The 25,742-nt window shown below is 38.4% G+C and overlaps 1 protein-coding gene and 1 pseudogene across 2 annotated transcripts in view; one reads left to right on the plus strand and one right to left on the minus strand.

Annotated features, from left to right (window-relative positions):
• METTL24 (methyltransferase like 24) overlaps nt 1-25,742 on the plus strand; it is a gene marked incomplete at its 5' end in the record, with an annotated part of 110,061 nt that overhangs the window by 55,601 nt on the left and 28,718 nt on the right. The gene's annotated exons all lie outside the window — the stretch shown is intronic.
• On the minus strand, nt 1,391-20,051 carry LOC309971996 (small ribosomal subunit protein eS8-like; annotated as a pseudogene). Its single transcript has 2 exons — nt 19,983-20,051; nt 1,391-2,068 (listed from the first exon to the last, which is right to left on the minus strand). The product of its transcript is annotated as a small ribosomal subunit protein eS8-like (transcript).

Raw genomic sequence — 25,742 nt, forward strand, 5'->3', positions numbered from 1 at the left:
CTCATTTGTACAAATATTACATTTGCCTTTGACTATTGTCTCTGCAGATTTTTAAAAAACTCAATGGAAAGGAATGGATGGATACTTCTATAATACATCTATGTATGTGAATTTAATCCATTTGTATTTATTGTGATTGCTGATATATTTGGATTAATTACATCTTTGTTATATCAGTTGGCATCACGATTAATATTGAAACAATGAAAATATCCTTATTAAAGTCGGGGAAAAATAAGGATACCTGTCATTATCATTAAAAAAAACTGGATTAGAGCTCTTTTAAAAAAAATCTTATTTTGAGATAATTATAGATTTGCATGCAGTTGTAAGAAATAATACAGAGATTCCATGTCCCTTTTCCCAATGGCAAACCTATAGTATGATATCACAGCCAGTATATTTACAATGATACAGTTCAGATACAGACCATTTCTAGTACTGTTGGGATCATGTTAACTTTTTTTTTTTCTGCGGTTCGCGGGCCTCTCACTGTTATGGCCTCTCCCGTTGCACAGCACAGGCTCCGGACGCACAGGCTCAGCGGCCATGGCTCACAGGCCCAGCCGCTCCGTGGCATGTGGGATTTTCCCGGACCGGGGCACGAACCCGTGTCCCCTGCATAGGCAGGCGGACTCCCAACCACTGCGCCACCAGGGAAGCCCCCATGTTACCTTTTTATAGCCACACCTACCTTCCTTTTCTCCACCTCTTTCCCTAGCCCCTGATAACCACTTATCTGTTTTCCATTTCTATAATTTTGTCATTTCAAGACTGTTATATAAACAAAATTGTACAGTGTATAGTCATGGTTATTTAACACAGTTCCTAAGATAATAGTTAACACAATTAGAAAAGAGAAAGAATCTTAGGGGTAAAATTTAGGAAGAAGGAGGTAAAAATTGTTATTATTATATGCATATGTATTATTATTATTGGAGCACTCATTATTGGTAGATAATATGATTGCATACTGGAAAACTCAAGAGAATCTAATGAAAAACTATCAAACAATAAGAGAATTTAAGGAACTGTTTGAGTGCAGTGTACAAAAATTAAAAACATACACTTTCATGAATAACCAGAATATATAAAGGCAGAGAAGACACCATTTACAAAAGCAACAAAAAAAAAGATAAAAATAAACTTAAGACATGTGCAAGATCTATAAGAAGGAAACTTTATTTAAGAATTTAAAATAACACTTGAACAAATTCAAAAGCATAACATGTTCTTGGGTAGAAGGACTCATCATCATAATGATTTAATCTTTCTTATGTTAATTTATTCATTTAACATGATCCCAGTAAAATTGCTGGTAGAATCTTTTTTTTTTTTCCAGAACAATAAACACATTCATTACACAAGCTAAGATAGGAGGGAGGAGGCTTTATTTGATTTTCCAGGCCTTGATTTTCCTCAGATAGAATTCCAGCTCCTTTCCCTCTAGCACATAGCCGTCTACTCGGCCACACTGGCCTGGTCTTGAAGCGATGCATGCAAGAACCTTGCCCTGCTGGAACTGCTCCTCTAGAAGACTGCTGATTTTGGCATCCTTTTTCTTTCCATCATATTTCTTCTGAATTTTTTTGATTGTTTTTTGTTTAATATCTCTTCCTCCTCAGGAGTCATCTTGGCCCCCTTCTTGCAGCCAAGGGGCAGTGCATAGTGGGACTTGTGCCACTGTCCGTATGGTGTGCTGTCAATGAGCATGATGCAGTTCTTCACCAGGGTCTTGGTACAGAACAGTTCGTGGTTGGATGCATTGTAGACAACATCAGTTATCCTTGTCTTGCACGTACAACATTCCGAGCCCCAGAAGAAGTTCCCTACCTCCAGCCTCAAGGCCTGGTACTTCCTGTTGCCTCCCCACCCACGGACTGTGTGTATGCAGTGGGGGGTCAACCTTGGTGTCAGTGGGGTGTCCCAGCACATACTTCTGCTTCTTGTGGTAGGGCTTTCTCTTGCCCCCAGTCTTGTGGCACTTGTGCCAGTTGTCCCGAGAGATGCCAATCACTCGGTGCTGGCTAGAAAGAGCTGTCTTTACTCCTTTGTATATTCTTGCCTCCTTTGTCACAGATTAATTGACCATAAGTGTGTGGCTTTATTTCTGGGCTCTCTATCTTGTTCTATTGATCTACGTGTCTGTTTTTGTGCCAGTATCATACTGTTTTGATTACAGTAACTTTGTAGTATAGTCTGAAGTTGGGGAGTGTGATTCTTCCAGCTCTGTTCTTTCTCAAGATTGTTTTGGCTATTTGGGGTTTTGTGTCTCCATATATATTTAAAAATTTTATGTTTTATTTCTGTGAAAAATGCCTTTGGTATTTTGATAGGAATTGCATTGAATCTGTAGACTGCCTTGGGTAGTATGGCCATTTTAACAATATTGATTCTTCCAATCCAAGAACACAGCATATTTTTCCATCTGTTTGTGTCTTATAGTTTTTGGAGTACAGGTCTTTTGCCTCTTTAGGTAGTTTTATTCTTAGGTATTTTATTCTTTTTGCTACAATGGTATTGTTTCCTTAATTTCTCTTTCTGATACGTCATTGTTAGTGTATAGAAATGCAACTGACTTTTGTATATTAATTTTATGTCCTGCAGCTTTACTGAATTCACTGATGAACTTTAATAGTTTTCTGGTGGCATCTTTAGGATTTTCTACATATAGTATCATGTAACCTGCAAACAGTGACAGTTTTACTTCTTCCTTTCCAATTTGGAGGGAATTCCACTCCTGGTTATATTCGGAAAAAAACCCCACTAATTCAAAAAGATACATGCACCCCATTGTTCATAGCAGCATTATTTACAATTGCCAGGATAAGGAAGCAGTCTAAGTGTTCATCAACAGATGAATGGATAAAGAAGATATGTTATATATATTTATACACACACACACACACACACACACACACACACACTGGAATACTACTTAGCCATAAAAACGAATGAAATTTTGCCATTTGCAGCAACATGGCTGACCTTGGAGGGCATTATGCTAAGTTAAATAAATCAGACTGAGAAAGACAAATACTGTATGATATCACTTATATGTGGAAAATAAAAAATACAACAAACTAGAATATAGCAAAAATGAAACAGACTCAGAGATACAGAGAACAAACTAGTGATTACCAGTGGGTGGGAGGGGTGATATAAGGGTAGGGGAGTAGGAGGTACAACTACTGGGTGTAAGATAGGCTCAAGGATGTATTGTACAACGTGGGGAATATAACCCAATATTTTGTAATAATTGTAAATGGAAAGTAACTTTAAAAATTGTGTAGGGGGTGACTGGTTCAAGATGACAGAGTAGAAGGATGTGCACTCACTCCTTCTTGCGAGAGCGCTGGAATCACAACTAATTGCTGAACAATCATCGACAGGAAAACACTGGAACTCACCAAAAAAGATACCCTACATCCAAAGGCAGAGGAGAAGCCGCAATGAGATGGTAGGAGGGGTGCAATCACAATAAAATCAAATCCCATAACTGCTGGGTGGGTGACTCACAGACTGGAGAACACTTATACCACAGAAGTCCACCCACTGGTATGAAGGTTCTGAGCCCCACATCAGGCTTCCCAACCTGGGGGTCTGGCAAGGGGAGGAGGAATTCCCAGAGAATCAGACTTTGAAGGCTAGTGGGATTTGATTGCAGGACCTTGACAGGTCTGGGGGAAACAGAGTCCACTCTTGGAGGGCACACACAAAGTAGTATGCGCATCAGGACCCACGGGGAAGGAGCAGTGACCCCATAGGACACTGAACCAGACCTACCTGCAGGTGTTGGAGGGTCTCCTGCAGAGGTGTGGGGGGTGGCTGTGGCTCACTGTGGGAACAAGGACACTGGCAGCAGTTCTGGGAAGTAGTACTCCGTGGTGTGAGCCCTCCCAGAGTCTACCATTAGCCCCACCAAAGGGCCTGTAGGCTCCAGTGCTGGTTTGCCTCAGGCCAAACAACCAACAGGGATAACCCAGCCCCACCCATCAACAGACAAGCGGATTAAAGTTTTACTGAGCTCTTCCCACCAGAGCAACACCCAGCTCTACCCACCACCAGTCCCTCCCATCAGGAAGCTTGCATAAGCCTCTTTGATAGCCTCATCCATCAGAGGGCAGACAGCAGAAGCAAGAAAAACTACAGTCCTGCAGCCTGTGGAGCAAAAATCACATTCACAGAAAGACAGACAAAATGTAAAGGCGGAGGACTATGTACCAGAGGGAGGAACAAGATAAAACCCCAGAAAAACAACTAAATGAAGTGGAGATAGGCAACCTTCCAAAAAACAATTCAGAATAATGATAGTGAAGATGATCCAGGACCTCGGAAAAAGAATGGAGGCAAAGATCAAGCAGGTGCAGGAAGTGTTTAACAAATACCTAGAAGAATTAAGGAACAAACACCTAGAAGAATTAAAGAACAAACAAACAGAGATGAACAATACAATAACTGAAGTGAAAAATACACTAGAAGGAATCAGTAGCAGAATAACTGAGGCAGAAGAACAGGTAAGTGACCTGGAAGACAGAATGGTGGAATTCACAGCTGCAGAATAGAATAAAGAAAAAGGAATGAAAAGAAATGAAGACAGCCTAAGAGACCTCTGGGACAACATTAAATGCACCAACATTCTCGTTATAGGGGTCCCAGAAGGAGAAGAGAGAGAGAAAGGATCCGAGAAAATATTTGCAGAGATTACAGTCGAAAACTTCCCTAACATGGGAAAGGAAATAGCCACCCAAGTCCAGGAAGCACAGAGAGTCCAAGGTAGGATAAACCCAAAGAGAAACATGCCGAGACACATAGTAATCAAATTGACAAAAATCAAAGACAAAGAAAAATTATTAAAAGTAACAAGGGAAAAATGACAAATAACATACCAGGGAACTCCCATAAGGTTAACAGCTGATTTCTCAGCAGAAACTCTGCAAGTCAGAAGGGAGTGGCACGATATATTTAAAGTGATGAAAGGGGGCTTCCCTGGTGGTGCAGTGGTTGAGAGTCCGCCTGCCGATGCAGGGGACACGGGTTCGTGCCTCGGTCCGGGAAGATCCCACATGCCGCGGAGCAGCTGGGCCCGTGAGCCATGGCCGCTGGGTCTGCGCGTCCAGAGCCTGTACTCCACAACGGGAGAGGCCACAACAGTGAGAGGCCCTCATACTGCAAAAAAATAAAAATAAAGTGATGAAAGGGAAGAACCTACAATCAAGATTACGCTACCAGGCAAGGACCTCATTCAGATTCGACAGAGAAATCAAAAGCTTTAGAGACAAGCAAAAGCTAAGAGAATTCAGCACCACAAAAACATCTCTACAAGAAATGCTAAAGGAACTTCTCTACGTGGGAGGAGACACAAGAGAAGAAAAGGACCTACAAAAACAAACTCAAAACGATTAAGTAAATGGTAATAGGAACATACATATCGATAATTACCTTAAATGTGAATGGATTAAATGCTCCAACCAAATGACACAGGCTCGCTGAATGGATACAAAAACAAGATCCATATATATGCTGTCTACAAGAGACCCACTTCAGATCTAGGGACACATACAGACTGAAAGTGAGGGGATGGAAAAAGATATTCCATGCAAATGGAGATCAAAAGAAAGCTGGAGTGGCAATACTCATGTCAGATAAAATAGACTTTAAAATAAAGAATGTTACAAGAGACAAGGAAGGACACTACGTAATGATCAAGGGATCAACCCAAGAAGAAGATATAACAATTATAAATACATATGCACCCATCATAGGAGCACCTCAATACATAAGGCAAATGCTAACAGCTATAAAAGAGGAAATCAATAGAAACACAATAATAGTGGGGGACTTTAACACCTCACTTACACCAATGGACAGATCATCCAAACAGAAAATTAATAAGGAAACACAAGCTTTAAATGACACAATAGACCAGATTAATTGATATTTATAGGACATTCCATCCAAAAACAGCAGATTACCCTTTCTTCTCAAGTGCGCATGGAACATTCTGCAGGATAGATCACATCTTGGGTCACAGATCAAGACTTGGTACATTTAAGAAAATTGAAATCATATGAAGCATCTTTTCTGACCACAACGCTATGAGATTAGAAATAAATTATAGGGAAAAAAACATAAAAAACACAAACACATGCAGGCTAAACAATACATTAGTAAATAACCAAGAGATCACTGAAGAAATCAAAGAGGAAATCAAAAAATACCTAGAGACAAATGACAACAAAAACTTGACAATCCAAAACTTATGGGATGCAGCAAAAGCAGTGTTAGAGGGAAGTTTATAGCAATACAATCCTACTTCAAGAAACAAGAAAAATCTCAAACAATCTAACCTTACACCCAAAGGAACTAGAGAAAGAAGAACAAACAAAGCCAAAAGTTAGTAGAAGGAGAGAAATCATAAAGATAGAGCAGAGGGTCTTCCCTGGTGGCACAGTGGTTAAGAATCCACCTGCCAATGCAGAGGACACAGGTTCAAGCCCTGGTCTGGGAAGATCCCATGTGATGCAGAGCAACTAAGCATGTGTGCCACAACTACTGAGCCTGCGCTCTAGAGCCCGCGAGCCACAACTACTGAGCCCATGTGCTATAGCTACTGAAGCCTGCATGCCTAGAGCCCATGCTCTGCAACAAGAGAAGCCACTGCAATGGGAAGCCTGCGCACTGCAACGAAGAGTAACCCCCACTAGCCACAACTAGAGAAAGCTCGCGTGCAGCAACAAAGACCCAATGCAGCCAAAAATAAATAAATAAATAAATTTAAAAAACAAGATCAGAGCATAAATAAATGAAAAAGGAACAAAGAAAACAATAGTAAAGATCAATAAAACTAAAAGCTGGTTCTTTGAGAAGATAAACAAAATTGATAAACCTTTAGCCAGACTCATCAAGAAAAAGAGGGAGAGGACTGAAATCAATAAAATTAGAAATGAAAAAGGAGAAATTATAGTGGACACCGCAGAAATACAAAGCATCCTAAGAGACAACTATAAGCAACTCTATGCCAATTAAATGGACAACCTGGAAAAAATGGACAAATCCTTAGAAAAGCACAAGCTTCCAAGACTGAACCAGGAAGAAATAGAAAATATGAATAGAGTAATCACAAGTAATGAACTTGAAACTGTGATTAAAAATCTTCCAACAAACCAAAGTCCAGGACCAGATGGCGTCACACGTGAATTCAGTCAAACATTTAGAGAAGAGCTAACACCTGTCCTTCTCAGACTCTTCCAAAAAATTGCAGAGGAAGGAACACTCCCAAACTCATTCTATGAGGCCACCATCAACTTGATACCAAAACCAGACAAAGATACTACAAAAAAAGAAAATTACAGACCAACATCACTGATGAATATAGATGCTAAAATCCTCAACAGAATACTAGCAAACAGAATCCTACAACACGTTAAAAGGATCTTACACCATGATCAAGTGGGATTTATTCCAGGGATGCAAGGATTCTTCAGTATATGCAAATCAATCAATATGATACACCATATTAACAAATTAAAGAATAACCATATGATCATCTCAATAGATGCAGAAAAAGCTTTTGACAACATTCAACACCGATTTATGATGAAAACTCTCCAGAAAGTAGGCATAGAGGGAACCTACCTCAACATAATAAAGGCCATGTATGACACACCCACAGCAAACATTCTCATTGGTGAAAATCTGAAATCATTTCCTCTAAGATCAGGAACAAGACAAGGATGTCCAATCTCGCCACTATTATTCAACATAGTTTTGGAAGTTCTAGTCATGGCAATCAGAGAAGAAAAAGTAATAAAAGGAACACAAATTGGAAAAGAAGAAGTCAAACTGTCACTGTTTGCAGATGACATGATACTATATATAGATAATCCTAAAGATGCTACCAGAAAACTACTAGAGCTAATCAGTGAATTTGGTAATGTTACAGGATACAAAATTAATGCACAGAAATCTGTTGCATTCCTATACACTAATAACAAAATATCAAAAAGAGTAATTAAGGAACAATCCCATTCACCATTGCAACAAAAAGAATAAAATATCTGGGAATAAACCTACCTAAGGAGGTAAAAGGCCTGTACTCAGAGAACTATAAGACACTGATGAAAGAAATCAAAGATGACACAAACAGATGGAGAGATATATCATGTTCTTGGATTGGAAGAATCAATATTGTGAAAGTGACTGTACTTCCCAAAGCAATCTACAGATTCAATGCAATCCCTATCAAATTACCAGTGGCATTTTTTACAGAACTAGAACAAAAAAATCTTAAAATTTGTATGGAGACACAAATGACCCTGAATAGCCAAAGCAATCTTGACGGAAAAAAATGAAGCTGGAGGAATCAGACTCCCTGACTTCAGATTATACTCAAAGCTACAGTAATCAAGACAATATAGTACTGACACAAAAACAGAAATATAGATCAATGGAACAGGATAGAAAGCCCAGAGATAAACCCACGCACCTATGGTCAACTAGTCTATGACAAAGGAGGCAAGGATATACAATGGAGAAAAGACAGCCTCTTCAATAAGTGGTGCTGGGAAAACTGTACAGCTACATGTAAAAGAATGAAATTAGAACACTCCCTAACACCATACACAAAAATAAACTCAAAATGTATTAAAGACCTAAATGTAAGACCGGACACTATATAACTCTTAGAGGGAAACATAGGAAGAACACTCTTTGACATAAATCACAGCAAGATCTTTTTTGACCCACCTCCTAGAGTAGTGGAAATAAAAACAAAAATAAACAAATGGGACCTAATGATATGTAAAACCTTTTGCACAGCAAAGGAAACTATAAACAAGACCAAAAGACAACCCTCAGAATGGGAGAAAATATTTGCAAACAAATCAACGGACAAAGGATTAATCTACAAAATATATAAACAGCTCATGCAGCTCAATATTAAGAAAACAAACAACCCAGTCAAACAATGGGCAGAGATCTAAATAGACATTTCTCCAAAGAAGACATACAGATGGCCAAGAAGCACATGAAAAGCTGCTCAACATCACTAATATTAGAGAAGTGCAAATCAAAAGCACAATGAGGTATCACCTCACACCGGTTAGAATGGGCATCATCAGAAAATCTACAAACAACAAATGCTGGAGAGGGTGTGGAGAAAAGGGAACCCTCTTGTACTATTGGTGGGAATGTAAATTGATACAGCCACTATGAAGAACAGTATGGAGGTTCCCTAAAAAATTAAAAATAAAATTACCATATGACCCAGCAATCCCACTCCTGGGCATATACCCAGAGAAAACCATAATTCCAAAAGACACAGACACCCCAATGTTCATTGCAGCACTATTTACAATAGCCAGGTCATGGAAGCAACCTAAATGCCCACCGACAGATGAATGGATAAAGAAGATGTGGTGCATATATACAATGGAATATTACTCAGCCGTAAAAAGGAATGAAATTGGATCATTTGTAGAGACGTGGATGGACCCAGAGACTGTCATACAGAATTAAGTAAGTCAGAAAGAGAAAAACAAATATTGTATATTAACACATATATGTGGAATCTAGAAAAATGGTACAGATGAACCAGTTTGCAAGGCAGAAAAAGAGACACAGATATAGAGAACAAATGTATGGACACCAAGGGGGGAATGGTGGTAGTGGTGGGATGAATTGGGAGATTGGGATTTACATATATACACTAATATGTATAAAATAGATAACTAATAACCTGCTGTATAAAAAATAAATAAAATTAAATTTAAAAAATTATGTAAAAAATCCTGGAATAAGGATGTCATAAAAGAAGGAATGATTAATTTGATTACATATAAATATAAAATTTCTACACAGTAAAAATACCAAAAGCAAAATTAAAAGGCAAATAAAAAACTGAAAAGTATTTACAACTCATTTCATAAGCAGAGAGCTAATTTCACTGGTATGTAAGAGCTTTAACAAATCAATAAGTAAAAGGTTAGCAACTTAACAGAAAATTTGATAAAGACTGAAAAAGTAGTTCACATAAAAGGAAATACAAATGGCTCATGAAAAAGTATTTAAACTTGCTCATAGTATGAGAAATGGAAATGAAACTACCCTTAGATACAATATTCTCAGGAATCAGATTATCAAAGATAAAGAGTGGCATGAACATAAATTGGTACAGTCTTTATGCCAGGCCATTTGGCAATATCTGTTACAGTGCAGATGCAAATACCTTTTGATCCATCAATTCTACTTCTGTGAATTTGCCATACAGTCATACTCCCATATATGTGAACTGATATATGAACAAGGTTATTATTATTTGCCTCATTGTTTGTAATAGCAAAGGATAGGAAATAATCTACATGTTTACCATTGTGGAAGTGTTTAAGCAGATTATTTGACTTGTATTCAGAATACATAAAGAGCTGTACAACCAAAAATGAAACAACTCAACTAAAAAATAGGCAAAAGATTTGAACAAACATTTCACCAAAGAAGATATTACAGATGGCAAAGCACACATGAAAAGATACTCAATTTTGTTAATCAATAGGGAAATGAAAATTAAGGCCACAATGCAATACCACTTCACAAACACCAAGATGGCTAAAATTAAAAAGATTGATGATACTAAGTGATGATAAGGATGTGAAGTAACTGGAACCGTCAAACATTTCTGGTGGGAAGGCAACTTCTTTGGAAACGAGTTTGGCAATTTCTTACTACGTTCTTACATTTACCAATTGACCCTGCAAACCCACTTCTAGGTATTTACCCAAGAATGTTGAAAACATATGTCCACACAAAGACTTGTACTTGAATGTTCATAACAACTTTATTCATTATCACCCCAACTGGAAACAACCCCATTGTCCATCAACAGGTGAATGGTTAAGGAAGTTATGGTTTGAATATACCATATACAATATACCATACACCATTCCATCCATCTATGATGGAATAGCACTCAGCGGTAAAAAGGAACAAGTATAGTGATACATCAACATGAACAAATCTCACAGACTTCATATTGAATGAGGGAAGTGAGACACAAAAGATGACATGTTGTATGATTCTCTTCAGTGAAGAAGAAAAACTATCCTATAGTGATAGAAATCAGACCAGTGGTTGCCTGAAGCATGTGGTGGTGGAATGGAGGAGATGTACTGAAACGGTCACAAGGGAATGTTCTGGGGGTGTTGGTGGTTACATGGGTGTATACGTATGTCAAAAGTCATCAACCTGTATACTTAAAATATGAATTTTGTTGTATATAAATTATATCTCAACAAAGACAAATTGCAGAAGAATGTATGTAGATTTTTATCATTCACATACTTGTTTTTATACATATAGGATCTCTCTGAAAATATATACAAGAAACTGGTGATACTAGTTGACTCCAGGGAGAAGAACTGAATGGATGGGGAAGGGACTCTACTTTCTATATCTTTTAATTTTACACCTTGTGAATATTTGAAAAATTAAAATATTTTCAATGCTTCTCCTCCAATTTCCTTTATTCTCTACTTCTGGTGTTCCCTTTAGATGTCTTTTGGAACCTCTCAGTCTTGAGAGGTTCCTCCTTGTCTCTCAATTGCTTTTTCATATTTTAAAATCTCAGTCACTGGCCTACTTTTGGGTGAATTCTTCCGTGCTGGCTTCCAATTCTTTAATTTTCTTTTTAACTATGTCCAGTCTAGAGTTCATACCCTTTGTTGATATTTTTAAGAATTACAATTATTGTATTTTTCACTTCCAAGATTTTTAATTGGTGTTTTGCCTGTCCGTCTGTTCGTTTTTAGTTCTGCATGTTTTTATTTCAAAGTGTATTGCCACTACTTCCGTATTTGTGAAAGTAAATATTATTCTTACTGATTGCTCTGAGTGCCCTAAACATACTTGTTTTAAACTTTTGTCAGACTGTTCAACAAAATTAATTTAATCTTGGAATGAAGTAATGTTCCAGTTATTGGCTTTGGTTGGCTGTTTCTCATCATTTAATTTCTGTGTGTATTTTCGAGTTTCATTTGTTAGTTCATTTTCAGTGGAAGGTTTTTGGTTTGGTTTTGCTTTTTTCTTCCCTTTTCGGTTCCACCCTTCTCTGCCTAGTGATTTTATAATAGCCTTCAGGCCTGGTCTTTGGTAAGCATCTGGGGACTCCTGCTTCTTCCAGTCATACTGGGAATATTCAGTTACTGAACCATCTGGGGTCTGGCTTATTTGCTGTCTGCAGGGGTGAGTCTCTCTCACCTCCCTAGGCCAATGACTGGTTTTAAGCCATAGCCGCATCAGTGGTTGTCAGCAGTTTATTTTGAGCTCCTTTCTGGATCCAGGGTACTCCATTCCAGACTTTGGTGTTAATCAATGAATGTGGCCCAGCTGCTCTCTCATGGGAGCACTTTTAGTTCCTGTTCTCTGCAGGAGATGCACCCCCAGGACCACTGCTATACCTGCTTTATGTCGAGAACCCAGCATGTCCTGGCTTCAGTCTTGCTCACTGCTCTATGTTCTGGTCCATGGAGACGTTCATCTTGTTTTTGAGCCCTGCTTTGATCTTTTTGTCCCCTCCCTCATCATTCTCTTTTTCACTTTGTGTTTGGTACAATGGGGAGGATGTGCATCTTGCCTTCATACTTTTCTTTAAATTGATTCACCTTTCTTCCTTAGAATTATTTGCAGAAATAATATCCATGGACTCATGAGTCAGCTGTCCTGGCTGTTTTCCAATGTACATTAAAAATACCTTACGTGAAAGATTTTGAAATCCTTATTTATCTTGCCCTAAATCATATTCTTTACCAATATTTCTCATATTTGCTGTGTATGTGAACCACCTGGGGAATCTAATGAAAATGTAGATGTTGATTTAGGAGGTTCAGCGTGGGGCCCGAGACTCTGCATTTCTAGCAAGCTTCCAGGCAATGCTGATGTTGCTGGTTGGGGACCATACAATGACTAGCAGCTAGGTGTGTACCACAGTCTGAGAAGCATAGGAGCAGAGGATATTAATAGTTATTGTCAGTGCTGGAACCTGAACTTAAGTGGTGTCACCCAGACGCCCAGCACTGGGCCACTTTGTGTTCTCCTGATGTCCTCTGCCTCTAGCCTGAGTCCTTACCAAAGGTGGAGCGAGGCACAGATGCTGTGCTGTGCTTCAGGTCATTTTTCTATTCATGTGCCAGCCTGTTACACCAGCTTTGTGTACTAGACTTGCTGTTTTTCTGGGACATTTTTTTTTCTCAGGAGGAAAACTCCTTTATAAAAATATCCCCTGGTCATCTGCCACACCAGTGCAAGGCCCAGACATGCCTGAGTCCTGGATGACTAATGGCTTTACCCTGTAGCTGGACCTCTGCTTCGCAGATGTGTGCTTCCAACTAAACTGTGTGGGCCTCAAGACCAGAGACTCTTTATTGTATGGAGTCACATCCTGACTACCCAGTGAGGAGCTCAGGAAATATATGCTTGTCCACCTGACTTTGTCCCTGGTACCTTTCTAAATAAAACGTGCAGGGTATCAAAGTTTGAATACTTCACCTTTTCCTACAACCTACCGTGGAATTAATCAGCAGCAGTATGAGCATCCAGAGGCCTTAGTCACTGGTATTTCAGAAGAACATTTGGGTAGAAAACTGCATGAAAACAAGATATGCTGTGATAAAGGTAGAAGTCCAGGTGATTCTTTTAGGGCCCAGTGGAATCTTCTATTTAGACTTGTTTATATTCCTTTTTCAAAGAGAGGTATGTATCTTTCTGTATATTTGAAGGCAACTTCATCTCACAGAATTGCTGTTTAATCATGATGGTGCTGTGTTTCTGTGAAATAAGCCAGTGGCAATTTAAGTCATGAGTCATTCATGGTACTGAATTGTAATTTGAAATGCAGAGACATCTTTCTGTCTCCATCAATCTGCAGTGGACCCTAAGGACAAGCCATCTTGAGAACATGAGTCAAGCACTTGTGCACTCAACATTTAGGAAATGAGTTTCGGCTTTTTTTTTTTTTTTTTTTTTTGTGGTACGTGGGCCTCTCACTGTTGTGGCCTCTCCCGTTGCGGAGCACAGGCTCCGGATGCGCAGGCTCAGCGGCCATGGCTCACGGGCCCAGCCGCTCTGCGGCATGTGGGATCTTCCCGGACCGGGGCACGAACCCGTGTCCCCTGCATCGGCAGGCGGACTCTCAACCACTGCGCCACCAGGGAAGCCCTTGGCTTTTTTTACCCTGTTCACGCATCAGTAATGGTGAGATTTGCTGTGAAACAAAAAGGCTTGGCTCTTCTTAATAATTTTCAAACCGTTCAGTGCCTCTGCATTGAGCTACAGTTTTTGTTTCCTTAGATGTGTCCTCCCCTTGGTTTTCCATGGCCAAAAGCCATGACCGGAAAGGTTGTGTGTGAACAGTGCCCTGGAATCCAGAGACCCACTCCCACCTGTACAACCAAGCGCTTCTCGGATTTCAGTGTTAGAATTCAGAACACCAGAAAACAAACCAAAAATAACAGCAACAGGCCACCGTCAAAGCATCCAGTCTTTTAGGGAGATTGATTCAAATGTCAAGCCCAGGAACAACCTCAGAGATCCTGATTTAACTAGTCTGGCATGGAGCTCAGGAACCTGCATGTTTAACCAAGCCCACCCCGCTCTGCCCCAGGTGATATAAGCATCACCCTTTGAGGAACCTCCCTGTGTAGAGAGGACTTTAGTGGCTCAGCCTTCCGTTTGCAAATCCCTCATCCTCTGCTGTGCATAAAACCCGTTAAACAGGAATGGAGTCCAGAGCCTGGCTGTCAGCTTCTGTAGCCTCACTCCCTCGCTCCTCACAAAGTCTCTGTGTCCTCTGTGCCTCAGTGTTCCCTACTAAAAGGTGAGCGATATGGATCTCTGCCATTTGAGAAGGTTGTACAGGCAAATAAACTCATGTTGGTGACAGTGATGAATGAAGAGTATTCATGGAACCAGAACTGGAACTTTATTTTATAGAGCACTGTGACTGACTCTCACTCCTTTGAGATTTTCAAGGGGGTCCAGTATTATTACCAAAGAGGAAGATTTCACAAATGGAGGAAATTAGGCTCCAGGAAGCTGGCATTTGTTTTTCTTCGTCGCTGTGTACCAGGGCTGGGTGTATTTGTCTGAGAATCTTCCTTTTTGACAAACTTTGGGGCGTGAGAGCCAAATGAATCCTGAGGGAGCAGAGGGGGTCTCTAAGCTCCAGGTGCCTCTAAAGGTTTCCTTTTTTGTGACTTTCTTTCCTAAAGGAGATGGTGGGCCGATAGAGGGATGCTCTGCTCAGTGCTACACCGCTCAGATTCACTGGGTCAGGCAGCTCTGCAAGTTCCTTTATGTGTGTTAAAAAATGCTTAATGCCTTTTGACATTAAGAGCCCCAAGAACTTGCTATCATATTAGCGAATCCTCTGAGGGAGAGATTCCTGAACAAATCTGTGAGGTCACGCCTAGGCCGGCTGTTTCTGCCTCGGGAGCTCAGCCATGCCAGCCTCTGGGGTGCCCATGCATAATAAACCGCCCACAGAGCAGGCTCCAAGTGCATGGGGAAAGGTGGTCGCAGTTTCACTTGGAGGTAAAAGCTGATTTATTTTTCAGCCATGAAAATATTAGAAAAGGAAGATGTCATTTGCCACTTTTTAGTTAAAAATATAAGGACCTTTTAAAAAACACAAATTTCCTAGCATGGAGTGGCATTCAACAGTTTTGCAATTAAAATGGTAATGAAACATCTCTCATAAGAACTTCTCTTTAAAATCAGTGCGATGGGTTCACAGCACACCATTAGAAGGAATTATGTAAAGCAGCCTCTCTGTTCCAAGTTTTAAGATCTAATTTATTCCAGATTCTGCGGGAAAAAACCGTTCATGTGACAAGCCTGCTAACAGATGTCAATTTAGTTTTATAGCACATGCCTGCGCTTCAGAGTCAGAAAATGGAGATTATTCTTTTCGCCTACTGTTTATTACACGACACAGCTTCATAACACTATGCCCTGGAGGACAGCTGATTAATAACCTGTGGGCAAGCAACTTATCACCCGCTTTCATCTTCTGCAGTGCTGAGTGTAAGCTTTATTTCACATTACCCTTTCGGATTAAGAGAGGTGCTGGAAAAAGCAAAGGTGACAGAAAATGGATTTTTCTGTTTTAATGTCATGTAGGCCAGAGGACAGATTATACTGTAGTGAAGAGAAATAAGAGAAAAAATAGGAATTATTCAACTAGATAGAACTGAATCTATATAAAAACGTTTTTGTGGTGTTGGTTGGTAAAACAAAGTAATTCTATATGAAAGATATTATGTCAAACCAACCGTAACAAGAACTCTCCACTTCTTCACAGTCACAGGGCCCATTTCTCAATGTTCACATGGTATAGTAATTATTGGTTTATATGTTACATTTCTGTTCACATTCCCATCTGTCCAGTCCATCCATCCATTTATCCATTCCTCCATCCATCTATCCGTCTAATAAATATTTATTAAGCATCTTCTATATGCAAGGACCTCTGCTTAAATAATAAAGATGTGTAGGGGCAAACAAGTCTCTTTTTAATTGAAAAAATTTTAAATTGTGGTAAAATACACATAACAGAAAATTTACCATCTTAACTATTTTTAAGTGTGGTTCAGTAATGCTATGTATGTTCACATTGTTGGGAATCTCTAGAACATTTTCATCCCACAAAACTGAAACTCTGTACTCATTAAACACCAATTCCCCTCATCCCCCAGCCCTTGGCAACCACCATTCTACTTTCTGTTTCAATGAATTTGACTATGCTAGGTGCCTCGTATAAATAGAATCATACACTATTTGTCTTTTTGTGACTTATTTCACTTAGCATAATGTCCTCAAGATTCATCCGTGTTGTAGCATGTGACAGGATGTCCTTTCTTTTTAAAGCTGAATAATATTCCCATGTACGTATATACCACAATTTTGTTTATCCATTTATCTGTCAGTGGACAATTGGGTTGCTTCCACCTCTTGCCTATTGTGAGTAATGCTCACAAAGGGTGTGCAAATATCTTTTCAAAACGCTGCCTCTAGTTCTTTTGGATATATACCCAGAAATGGAATTGGTGGATCCTATGGTAATTCTATCTTTAATTTTTTTGAGAAACGGCCATACAGTTTTTCATAGTGGCTGTACCACTTTACATTTCTACAAACAAGTGTCTTAAGATTTAACACATTTCTAAAAAGGCAGAAATGTGAATCTGTAGTGAGTGCTACAGAGAAGTGCGATGTGCTATGGGGAGTGTTTAACAGAGAAATCCAATCTAATATGCCATTTATTTTTGTATTCCTGATGCCTAGTCGATAGTGGAGACTCGGTAAGTGTTTGGTGGGTGGGAGGGTAGGCCATGGCGACCCTTTTCCTTTGTTTCCTTCCTGCTATGCAGCTGCCCTCTGTACTGCAGGAACGGTAATGGAGGTCAGTGAGAGCATTTGTTAATAGATTACTAGCTTTTCCTTGGTTGCCTCTACGGCTCTTTTGCAAGATTATGGAAAACATTTTCCTAGTAATGTTCTTTTTCTTATTCTGTACCTCGTCTAATATTTAGAGATGTTGAGATGTTTCCACCAGATATGTCCCTGCCTCTTCTTTGGGGGAGAAAAAAGAAAGCTGCCTGAGTATGTAAGATGACAGTGTAGTGATGTTAGGGAGTCGTGGGGTATTCAGGGAGAAAATGTTCTTTCTATTCTTAGAACACTGCCTGTATTCCCTAGAAAATTTTGTTCTATCAAGATAGCAAAAGGGCCTCTCGCTCATTTTCTCATTCCAGTAACATTTTTCTCAATCCTGTGCTATTTATAGATACTTTCAGTTGAAATTTCATTTTTGAGATTTTTCAAGGGATTGTCTGATATTTAAGATATATAGGCATATTTGGAGACTTAAACTTCTTGATCCTGGTTTTACAAAAGGAATCTTTTTATCTGATCCCCAAACCAACGAAAGACATGTTTATTATTCTGCCCAGTTTTTAATTTTGTTAGCAGTTGAGGCAAAGGAAGAGGCTGGCTACAAAAGTACTTGGCACAGCTCTTTCCTTAGAAACTTAGATTGTTTTTGCTGTTTGCTATGGCATTATTATTCTGATGGGCCAGAGAGATCCAGTTATCTGTCTGAAATGAGTCCTGAGGGTTTTTCACAGTTGCCCTGCACACGGTATTGGCAGAGGAAAACAAACGTTGATGACATTTTCCGAATGCTGTTTTGGGGGCAGGTGGGAGTATGGGGCCAGGTTGCCCAGTGGAGGGGTCACTGGCTTTCAGCCAAAAGGTCTCTAATGCTGCCTTTCCCTCCTGCTAGTTGTGTGAAAAGCATAGGCAAATTAAGCCCTCTGAGCCATGCTTTATTTTTCTGTAAAGTGGGGATGATAATACCTTTTGTGTGAGATTGTTAGGATTAAAGACAAAAGGTCTATAAAGAACCTAGCACACAGTGCCTGGGCTGTTGATCCCCAGATGGCAGCTGTTTATTTAATAGTTACTGGGTTGAATTGATTTGAATTGTTTTAGGCCGATATTCAAATACTTGGAATGGAATATTATGGTGTGGACCATTTGGTGTATTTCATTGTTCTTCTGCTTTCTTAGTGATAGTGGGGTATTTCCGATAGGTCAACCATTTACTCTAGAAACGTTAGAGAGTCAGTATCCTGGATTGGATTTTGGAAGTGCTTAGAACAGCAGCAGTGTGAATCTGATGTCCAGACATGCCTTCAATGTCCCTGGGATCAATCTTTCTGCAGTGACAGTAATAAATATGGTTGGTGTGCATTTCAAATAGTTCACCTGCTTCATGGCATTGGTAGAAAGCTTGTAATTCAGTCATTTTTTCCCATGTCCATGTCTTGGGTATAAGCCCCACAGCTTATTGAGTATACCGTTGTGGAATCATTTGGGTGGTGAGTCTTGATGTCTTCGAAGGTATTTTATATAGTAATAACTCTTTAATACTTGCCACTACATTTGCCTTATGACATTGAATCTCCTCTAGGTTGACCTTTCTCTCTCTGAAACCCTCTGTTAGATAATTTTGACTCCTTTTTGGAGACACATCAGGTATAGCACCAACTGTTGGCTGAACTAAGTGCTCAAGAATATTCTGAATAACTAAATTTTCTGACTAAATGAAAGATGTGCTGTTGCCCACCTGTCTTTATGTTCCTCTACTGTGCTACTTACTGTGTTAAGTATAAACACCTCATCTGATGTGCAAGGTCTCAATTCAGTTTCCAACTTCTTTATTTTCCACCACTTTTCTGCAGATATTCTCTGCTCTAACCTAACTAGACAATTTTATTTCCAACTTGCCAAAACTTCCTCACCCCATATAACTTCAGTCACAATTCCTTTTGTCACTCATATTTTCTCTGTATCTGAACAAGTCAAAATTTCACTCATCTTTCAAGGTCTGTTTCAAATGCTGTCTTATCCACAAAGCTGTTCTTAAAAACATTTATTTTAGTGGTTTTTAATTATATAAGTTGCATATGTTCATTGTAGAAAATTTAGATAATAGAGAACACAAAGTAAAAAGATGAAAATTAAAATCACCTTTAATTCTACCTCTAAGATAACTACTATTAATACATATAGTCACTCCTTTCAGATTATTCTCTATAGTAAATATATTTTAACAAAATTAAAATGGGATCATACTGTGTATGCTATTTTATAATCTGCTCTTTTGTTATTGACTTTTTTTTTAGAGCAGTTTTATGTTCACAATAAAATTGAGCAGAAGGTACAGAGATTTCCAGTATACTCCCTGCCCCCCACACACGCAGAGCTCCCATTATCAACGTTCCCCACTAGAGTGGTACACAGTTTATGTTATGATTCAGTCTTGGTGTTGTACATTCTGTGGGTTTGGACAAATGTGTGATGACATGTATCATTATTATGCTATCATGCAGAGTATTTCCACTACCCTAAAAATCCTCTGTTTTTACCTCTTCATCTCTCCCGTTGCCCCCTTGCCCCAGACTGCTGGCAACCTCTGATCTTTTTACTGTCTCCATAGTTTTGCCTTTTCCAGAATGTCATACAGTTGGAATCATACAGTATGTAGCCTTTTCAGATTGACTTCTTTCACTTAGAAATATGCATTTAAGTTTCTTTCATGTCTTTTCATGGCTCGATAGCTCTTTTTATTCTTTTTTTTTTTTAGTGTTGAATAATATTCCATTATCAGGATGTGTCACAGTTTATTCACCTACTGAAGGACATCTTGATTGCTTCCAAGTTTTGGCAGTAATAAATGCAGCTGCTATAAATATCCATTTGCTGTTTTTTGTGTGGAAATGTTTTCAACTCCTTTGGATCTTATAAAAATAGTGTTTAATATTGTATGAAACTGCAAAACTGTCTTCTAAAGCGGCTGTACCAGACCATTATGTATTCCTACTAGCAGTGAAAGAGTTCCTGTTGTTCCACATCCTTGCCAGAATTTAATGTCAGTGTTACAAATTTTGGTCATTCTAAAAGGTGCATAGTGGTATCTCATTGCTGTTGTAAGTTGCATTTGCCTGATGACTGACATATGATGTGGAACATTTTTTCATATACTCAACTGCCATATGTGTGTCTTCTTTGGTGAGATGTGTGTTAAGGTCTTTGTCTAATTTTTAATCTGGCTGTGTGTTTTCTTATTGCTGAATTCAAAGAGTTTTTTCTCTGTTTTTGGATGTATCCTTTGCAAATATTTTTCCCACTCTGTCACTTATCTTTTTCTCCTGACATTTTCTTTCACAGAGCAGAAGTTTTTAGTTTTAATGAAGTCCAGTTTATCTTATTTCTTTCATGGATCATGTCTCTGGTGTGGTATCTAAGAAATCATTGTCAAATCCAAGGTCATCTAGATGTTCTCCTATGTTATCTTCTAGGAGTTTTATAGTTTTGTATTTTACATTTAGGTCTGTTATCCATTTTGAGTTAATTTTTGTAAAGGGTATAAAGTCTGGGTCTAGATTCATTTTTTTTTTTTTTGTAGGGGATGTCCAGTTTTTCTAGCACCATTTGTTGAAAGACTGTTTTTCTTCCAATGCTGTCCTTTGCTCCTTTGTTAAAGATCAGTTGACTATATTTATGAGGGTCTATTTCTGGGCTACCTATTCTGTTCCATTTATCTATTTGTCTATACTTTTGTCAGTACCACAATGTCTTGATTACCATAGCTTTATAGTAAGTCTTAAAGTCAGTTAGTGTTAGTCTTCCAACTTTGTCCTTCTCAATCAATATTGCATTGGTGATTCTTGGTTTTTTCCTCTCCATATAAACTTCCGGATCAATTTGTTGACAAAAGAAGTTGCTGGGATTTTGGTTAGGATTACATTGAATCTGTAGATCAAACAGGGAAGAACTGACATCTTGGAAAATATTGAGTCTTCCAAACCGTGAATGTGGAATATCTCTCCATTTATTTAGTTCCTACTGGATTTTATTCATCACAGTTTTGTGATTTTCCTCATACAGATCTTGTACATATTTTGTTGGATTTATATATATTTAAATATATTTATTATATAAATATATACTAATATATAAATATATATTATATATAAATGTATATGTTAATATATTAATATAAAACATACATTTATATGTTGTATATTTATAAATACAACAAATATTTATATATAAATATTAATGTATAAATTTATATATTAATATATATTTTTATATATTATATAATATAATACATATATAATATATAAATATATAATAATATATTTATCCATACAATTGCGTTCTCTGTGACTATTTACAAACATGCTATAGAACTATATTTTGCTAATACATAAAGATATCTGAGATAAATGTTAAAGGCCCCAAACAAAGATCCAAATAGTATGTTACCCATTATTTGAATAAACGTGAAGAGTTTTACATACATATGTATGTGTGTGTACTTTATTTTTTTATTTTTTAATAAATTTATTTATTTTATTTATTTATTATTTTTGGCTGCGTTGGGTCTTCGTTGCTGCCTATGGGCTTTCTCTAGTTGCGGCGAGCCGGGGCTACTCTTCATTGTGGTGCACGGGCTTCTCACTGCAGTGGCTTCTCTTGCTGTGGAGCACGGGCTCTAGGTACGCGGGCTTCAATAGTTGTGGCTCGCGGGCTCTAGAGTGCAGGCTCAGTAGATGTCGTGCACTGGCTTAGTTGCTCTGTGGCATGTGGGATCCTCCCGGACCAGGGCATGAACCTGTGTCCCCTGCATCGGCAGGCGAACTCTCAACCACTGCGCCACCAGGGAAGCCCGAACATTTTTTTTTTTTTTACCGTGTGTATTTTATATTTTTTCTATAACCTATAATGAAATACATATTTGCAATGTAAATTTTAAGACCTGCATATATTCTGATTAATAGGTGTATCAGAGTTTATTTAACCACTCCCAAAATGTTAGGCATGTCGATTATTTCCAGTTTTTAACTACTATAAACTGTGCAGTGTTAAGGCTTTTCATATATATTGCTAAATTACCCTCAAGAGAATTTGTACCATTTTACTTTATGGGGATTCTTACAGTGAATGTGATTGCTTACCTCTTTGAGTTTCCCAAAATTTTTTTTTTTCTTTTTCACACAATAATTCCACATTTACTAGAGGCTGTAATTCAGTGAGTAAAAAATGATACTAGAATATTAATATTTAGATATTGGAAAAGAGTGACAAATGTCTTTGAGATATGACTGTGATTCTTTTTTTTTAACATCTTTATTGGAGTATAATTGCTTTACAATGGTGTGTTAGTTTCTGCTTTATAACAAAGTGAATCAATTATACATATACATATGTCCCCATATCTCTTCCCTCTTGCGTCTCCCTCCCTCCCACCCTCCCTATCCCACCCCTCTAGGTGGTCACAAAGCACCGAGCTGATCTCCCTGTGCTATGCGGCTGCTTCCCACTAGCTATCTGTTTTACGTTTGGTAGTGTATATATGTCAATGCCACTCTCTCACTTTGTCACAGCTTACCCTTCCCCCTCCCCATATCCTCAAGTCCATTCTCTAGTAGGTCTGTGTCTTTATTCCTGTCTTACCCCTAGGTTCTTCATGACATTTTTTTCCCCTTAGATTCCATATATATGTGTTAGCATACGGTATTTGTCTTTCTCTTTCTGACTTACTTCACTCTGTATGACAGACTCTAGGTCCATCCACCTCACTACAAATAACTCAATTTCATTTCTTTTTATGGCTGAGTAATATTCCATTTTATATAAGTGCCACATCTTCTTTATCCATTCATTCGATGATGGACACTTAGGTTGCTTCCATGACCTGGCTATTGTAAATAGAGCTGCAATTAATTTTTTGGTACATGACTCTTTTTGAATTACGGTTTTCTCAGGGTATATGCCCAGTAGTGGGATTGGTGGGTCATATGATAGTTCTATTTGTAGTTTTTTAAGGAACCTCCATACTGTTCCCCGTAGTGGCTGTGCCAATTCACATTTCCACCAGCAGTGCAAGAGTGTTCCCTTTTCTCCACACCCTCTCCAGCATTTATTGTTTCTAGATTTTTTGATGATGGCCATTCTGACGGTGTGAGATGATATCTCATTTTAGTTTTGATTTGCATTTCTCTAATGATTAATGATGTTGAGCATTATTTCATGTGTTTGTTGGCACTCTGTATATCTTCTTTGGAAAAATGTCTATTTAGGTCTTCTCCCCATTTTTGGATTGGGTTGTTTGTTTTTTTATTATTGAGCTGCTTGTAAATTTTGGAGATTAATCCTTTGTCAGTTGCTTCATTTGCAAATATTTTCTCCCATTCTGAGGGTTGTCTTTTGGTCTTCTTTATGGTTTCCTTTGCTGTGCAAAAGCTTTGAAGTTTCATTAGGTCCCATTTTTGTTTTTATTTCCATTTCTCTAGGAGGTGGGTCAAAAAGGATCTTGCTGTGATTTATGTCATAGAGTGTTCTGCCTATGTTTTCCTCTAAGAGTTTGATAGTTTCCGGCCTTGCATTTAGGTCTTTAATCCATTTTGAGCTTATTTTTGTGTATGGTGTTAGGGAGTGTTCTAATCTCATACTTCTACATGTACCTGTCCAGTTTTCCCAGCATCACTTATTGAAGAGGCCGTCCTTTCTCCACTGTACATTCCTGCCTCCTTTATCAAAGATAAGGTGACCATATGTGCGTGGGTTTATCTCTGGGCTTTCTATCCTGTTCCATTGATCTATATTTCTGTTTTTGTGCCAGCACCATACTGTCTTGATTACTGTAGCTTTGTAGTATAGTCTGAAGTCCGGGAGCCTGATTCCTCCAGCTCCGTTTTTCATTCTCAAGATTGCTTTGGCTATTCGGGGTCTTTTGTGTTTCCATACAAATTGTGAAATTTTTTGTTCTAGTTCTGTGAAAAATGCCAGTGGTAGTTTGATAGGGATTGCATTGAATCTGTAGATTGCTTTGGGTAGTAGAGTCATTTTCACAATGTTGATTCTTCCAATCCAAGAACATGGTATATCTCTCCATCTATTTGTATCATCTTTAATTTCTTTCATCAGTGTCTTATAATTTTCTGCATACAGGTCTTTTGTCTCCTTAGGTAGGTTTATTCCTAGATATTTTATTCTTTTTGTTGCAGTGGTAAATGGGAGAGTTTTCTTGATTTCACTTTCAGATTTTTCATCATTAGTGTATAGGAATGCAAGAGATTTCTGTGCATTAATTTTGTACCCTGCTACTTTACCAAATTCATTGATTAGGTCTAGTAGTTTTATGGTATCATCTTTAGGATTCTCTGTGTATAGTATCATGTCATCTGCAAACAGTGACAGCTTTACTTCTTCTTTTCCGATTTGGATTCCTTTTATTTCCTTTTCTTCTCTGATTGCTGTGGCTAAAACTTCCTAAACTATGTTGACTAAGAGTGGTGAGAGTGGGCAACCTTGTCTTGTTCCTGACCTTAGTGGAAATGCTTTCAGGTTTTCACCATTGAGGACGATGTTGGCTGTGGGTTTCTCATATATGGCCTTTATTATGTTGAGGAAAGTTCCCTCTATGCCTACTTTCTGTAGGGTTTTTATCATAAATGGGTATTGAATTTTGTCGTAAGCTTTCTCTGCATCTGTTGAGATGACCATATGGTTTTTCTCCTTCGGTTTGTTAATATGGTGTATCACATTGATTGATGTGTGTATATTGAAGAATCCTTGCATTCCTGGAATAAACCCCACTTGATCATGGCGTATGATCCTTTTAATGTGCTGTTGGATTCTGTTTGCTAGTATTTGGTTGAGGATTTTTGCATCTATGCTCATCAGTGATATTGCCCTGTAGTTTTCTTTCTTTGTGACATCCTGGTCTGGTTTTGGTATCAGGGTGATGGTGGCCTCATAGAATGAGTTTGGGAGTGTTCCTCCCTCTGCTGTATTTTGGAAGAGTTTGAGAAGGATAGGTGTTAGCTCTTTTCTAAATGTTTGATAGAATTCGCCTGTGAAGCCATCTGGTCCTGGGCTTTTGTTTGTTGGAAGATTTTTAATCACAGTTTCAATTTCAGTGCTTGTGATTGGTCTGTTCATATGTTCTATTTTTCCTGATTCAGTCTTGGCAGGTTGTGCATTTCTAAGAATTTGTCCATTTCTTCCAGGTTGTCCATTTTATTGTCAAAGAGTTGCTTGTAGTAATCTCTCATGATCTTTTGTATTTCTGCAGTGTCGGTTGTTACTTCTCCTTTTTCATTTCTAATTCTATT

This window comes from Leucopleurus acutus, assembly GCF_964270905.1.
Source record: "Leucopleurus acutus genome assembly, chromosome: 15".
Lineage (NCBI taxonomy): Eukaryota > Metazoa > Chordata > Mammalia > Artiodactyla > Delphinidae > Leucopleurus > Leucopleurus acutus.